This window comes from Lampetra planeri, chromosome 52, assembly GCF_965212315.1.
Source record: "Lampetra planeri chromosome 52, kcLamPlan1.2.h2, whole genome shotgun sequence".
Classification (NCBI taxonomy): domain Eukaryota; kingdom Metazoa; phylum Chordata; class Hyperoartia; order Petromyzontiformes; family Petromyzontidae; genus Lampetra; species Lampetra planeri.
Window position 1 is genome coordinate 5,424,866 of NC_136158.1, and position 5,307 is coordinate 5,430,172.

The window sequence follows — 5,307 nt, forward strand, 5'->3', positions numbered from 1 at the left end:
CCAGCCCCGCTACCCAACGCACTCCGCGTGTGTCACCGTGCGGGCTGCTGCTGCTGCCGCTGGGTGCGACGGAGCGAGAGGGCAGCCGCTGCCGTGTCAGCGCTTCCGGAGCGGAGCGGATTTTTCCAGCCCCCCCCTCCACACCCCCCCTCTACACCCCCCCCCCCTCCACACCCCCCCCCTCCACACCCCCCCCTCCACACCCCCCCCCCCTCCATACCCCCCCCTCCACACCCCCATCCACACCCCCCTCCACACCCCCCCCTCCACACCCCCCCCTCCACACCCCCCCCCCCTCCATACCCCCCCCTCCACACCCCCCCCCCCTCCATACCCCCCCCCTCCACACCCCCCCTCCTCCACACCCCCCCCTCCACACCCCCATCCACACCCCCATCCACACCCCCCTCCACACCCCCCCCCTCCACACCCCCCCCCCCCCTCCACACCCCCCCCTCCACACCCCCCCCCCCCCTCCATACCCCCCCCTCCACACCCCCCCCTCCACACCCCCCCTCCTCCTCACCCCCCCCTCCACACCCCCATCCACACCCCCATCCACACCCCCCTCCACACCCCCCCCTCCACACCCCCCCCCCCCCTCCATACCCCCCCCTCCACACCCCCCCTCCTCCACACCCCCCCCTCCACACCCCCATCCACACCCCCCCCTCCACACCCCCCCTCCACACCCCCCCCTCCACACCCCCCCCTCCACACCCCCCCCCCCCTCCACACCCCCCCCTCCACACCCCCCCCCCCTCCATACCCCCCCCTCCACACCCCCATCCACACCCCCCTCCACACCCCCCCCTCCACACCCCCATCCACACCCCCCTCCACACCCCCCCCTCCACACCCCCCCCTCCACACCCCCCCCCCCCTCCATACCCCCCCCTCCACACCCCCCTCCACACCCCCCCCCCCCTCCATACCCCCCCCTCCACACCCCCCCTCCTCCACACCCCCCCCTCCACACCCCCATCCACACCCCCCCCTCCACACCCCCCCCTCCACACCCCCCCCTCCACACCCCCCCCTCCACACCCCCCCCCCCTCCACACCCCCCCCTCCACACCCCCCCCCCCTCCATACCCCCCCCTCCACACCCCCATCCACACCCCCCTCCACACCCCCCCCTCCACACCCCCATCCACACCCCCCTCCACACCCCCCCCTCCACACCCCCCCCTCCACACCCCCCCCCCCTCCATACCCCCCCCTCCACACCCCCCTCCACACCCCCACCGATGTAGCAGGAGGGGAGATGAGGACGTGCGGTTGGGGGGGGGAGTGGGTGGGGAGGGAGTGGGGAGGAATGGGTGGGGGGGGAGTGGGTGGGTGGGGAGGGAGTGGAGGGGGGAGTGGGTGGGGAGGGAGTGGGGAGGAATGGGTGGGGGGGAGTGGGTGGGTGGGGAGGGAGTGGAGGGGGGAGTGGGTGGGGAGGGAGTGGGGGGGGTAGAGGTGGGGTGAAAGTTGGGGGGTAGCGGGGCGCGGGTGGGAGTGGGGGGGGGCTCGGGGGTGGGGGGAGTGGGGGGAGTGCGGGAGTGGGTGGGGGGAGCGGGTGGGGAGGGAGTGATGGGGGGGGCACGTGAATGAGACAGCCAAAAAAGCCATCGCTTTAACACTGGTAATAAAGTTTGTGTTTGGTTTAAATCGAGTAAATCTAAATGTGGTGTCGTTCACCCACCACCACCCGACACAGCCAATTAGTAAGGGTTGTCACGGACATGAAAACGTGCTCAACTAGCCACTAGTTCAGGGTTTACTCTCCGACACACCTGTGTTGTTGAAGTATCATTGTTCTGTTTAGTGACAAACCTCACTAATTGGCAGTGTCGGGTGGTGGCGGGCTTTAACGACACAGATTTACGCGATCTCACCCCCCCCAAAAAAAACCCCGCTCTGGATAGTAACTTGTTGGCACGCTTCGGGCACGATGTCCGACGATTCGTACCGCATTTTTGGGGAGCTTCTTCAGGAACCGGATTTTCTTGAATGGGAAGCTCCCTGCAACGTGGCGCGAAACGTCGGACATCGTGCCAAAAAGCACGAGGCAACCCACCCCCCCCCCTAACCACCGTCACATGCCACGCACCAGGCATTTGACAGCGGCGAATCCAGTTGCAGAGGCGGGCGGAATTGAATAAACTCACCCCGTCGTTTCAACTGCCGCTCCGGGAAATCGCACAGCACGCACGCACGCACACGTGTCCAGGGCAGTGTTCTTCACTACTTTTCAGATACCGGGAGTGGTGGGGGGGGGGGGACTTGGGCCACTTTCGCCGATTAGACATCATCAGCGTGAGCGAGTGGCCGCCACACAATTTGAAACCATTGGGGAGTTTGACAGCAGCCCGATGATGATGATTGATTGGTGGTGGTGTCACTCGTTGTGGACTGTCAGGGGCCGCCCTAAAGGCCACCAGTGACTGCCAGTGACCCACGTGACCTTACAATGAAGAACGAACGGCGCTGTCGGGAAATGTTAGACTCGCTTTGGACATTGCTGCCAGGGTTGTTAACCGGTAACCGTTTGGTTGAAATTGTTTATCATTCGGTTACCGGCGACGAACCCTCCCGCTGCCACCCGTGACCCCGCTGCGATGACTTTCACGACGGTAAAATGATACAGGTAGGAACAAGAGGTTCCACACTGCCCACCGGGGATTATTTGTCTGTCTGTCATGCATATGGGGAGGGGAGGGTGGGGGGGGTGGGAGGGGCTGGGTGGAGAGGGGAGGGTGGGGAGGGGCTGGGTGGGGAGGGTGGGGAGGGGCTGGGTGAGGGGGGTGGGGTGGGGCTGGGTGGGGGGGGTGGGAGGAGTGGGGCTGGGTGGGGAGGGGCTGGTCACCCCGTGGTGCCCTTATAAAACTCAACGTTTAACCTAACACACTACACTATACACGATACACTACACTTATACAGGTAGGAACAACAGGTTCCACACTGCCCACCAGGGATTATTTGTCTGTCTGTCATGCACATGGGGAGGGGAGGGTGGGGGGGTGGGAGGGGCTGGGTGGAGAGGGGAGGGTGGGGAGGGGCTGGGTGGGGAGGGGCTGGGTGGGGAGGGGCTGGGTGGGGAGGGTGGGGTGAGGCTGGGTGGGGGGTGGGAGGAGTGAGGCTGGGTGGGGAGGGGCTGGTCACCCCGTGGTGCCCTTATAAAACTCAACGTTTAACCTACACACTACACTATACACGATACACTACACTTATACAGGTAGGAACAACAGGTTCCACACTGCCCACCGGGGATTATGTGTCTGTCTGCCGTGCACGAATGCGCTGTCCGACCAAGTTCCTACCTGCCCGCTCCGAATGATCGTGTTTATCGGTGGCCACTCACGTGCAGGTAATGTCCAGCTCATTGCGGAGACGTAGCACTGGCACCTGAATGTTTACCTGCGAGTATAGAGAAGATAAGATGGTGGTAGCGGTGGGGGTTCCATTTTTGTTTTGGATATTTTGTGTGTGTGTTCAGGCGAAGGGTGAGTGGAGTTGAATCTCATTTCTGCAAAGGTTTGACCCGTGACATCTCCTTTGCTTCGTGAGTGTACAACGCCGATGACGTCTACCGAAGGACACATCAAGATACGCGCGCGCGTGTGTGTGTCTGTGCCTCTCCTAGGTCGACTCAGCCTCAACACGAGTAACCCGGGTGCGTTGCGTGTATAGTGACGGTTCAAGTTACAATTACTGTATCGCTTGATTCAGTAATTTTGCTGTGACGGTTCCACCTGAAGACGGAAGCTTGTGTTGCCTCCGAAACGTCGTGATTTAATTCAATTGTTTGCTCATTACATTTTTTTACCTACGTGACTTTCCCGAAAAAACCAAAGAGTATGAATCCTTGCAGTCACGAAAACTTCAAATCTAAAATTTGTTGGGACAATCCGTTTTTTTTCTAAATAGATTTATTTAAAGTTGTCTAGTACCTGGTGCGGTGTTGTAGTAAACATCGCCACTGGGGAGACAAAGGCGGTCGGGCGTGGTGCTGTTCACCCACCCTTTCGTGTGCCGTGCCGACCTTTGCAGGTGCTACTCGCTAACAGCACTTGCCCCAACAGTCTGCTAAGGCTATACGGGCGGGCGGGGGGGGGGTATCTTTATCTGTGTGCAAGGGGACCCGTGGCCAAGTGGAAACCGTGCTGCGCTATGCAGCCGGCGATCCCCGAGTTTCGATTCCCCGCCACGGCTGACGGTCACCACGTGGGTCTTGTGGGTCAACCATCACCCACGAAAACCACTTCCAGAGGTGGATTGAGAAAAGGGCCTTGCATGTGAGCGGCGAAGGTGCAGCGCCGCAATGACTTGCTCACGCCACTGCAGACGGGAAGGGGCCTCCTGGAGAGGGAGATCCATGCACAAGGCGCGCACGAGGTTGTTTTGGCCTACTCTTCCACGCTGGTCAAGCGTCGTGAAAAAGTGACTTCACTCCGCCTGTCGATCGACTGGGCGAACCATCACTCGCGACTGCATCATGCTTTGTTTATAAACTGCACACATACATAAACTAAAACTCAACAATGTTTCTATAAATTTCGATTTAAAGCTTTCGTGACTGCAGGGATTCATCTTCTTGGTTCTTTCGGTAAAGTCACGTAGAATGGAAATAATGAAATAATAAAAATAAAACATAATAAAATAATATAATTCTCACTCCCACCCCGTAGTGGCGGTTAAATTTCGATTTAATTTCGATTTAATTTCGATTTCTTTAAATCGAAATGTAACCCCCACTACGGGGTGGGAGTGAAAATGATATTATTTTAGAATTTAAATTTTTATTATTTTATTATTTCCATTCTACGTGACTTTACCGAAAGAACCAAGAAAATGTTTCTATATTACCTAGTAAGGCCCACTGAGCTAAATATGTCTCTTTTTTAGATGCGACCTGGCTATCACAAATGAAAGCTGAACGAAGTGGCTCATCGCGTGCAACATTTATAGCAGCCAAATACTTCTAAACGCGTTTTGTTTGTTAAATGTGGAGGGGTGAAAAAAGCCGGAGGACCCGGAGAAAAATCCACGCGTCCACTTTTTTCAGAGGGGTAACTGGCTATCACAAATGGTGAGCTCAACTATGCGGCTTATCATCGTGTGGACATTTACAGCAGCCAAAATACTCCGAACGCGTGACGCTGATTGTAAATGTGGAGAACAATCCTCGCGAGAGAGACACGCAAACTCCAAATATACAGCAGCAGGCGTCAGGGTCGGGGGTCGAATCCACGACCTCCTGCACACCAGGCGAGGTAGTGAACATCTCCGAGCCACCACAGAGGAGATACCAAGTCGAAG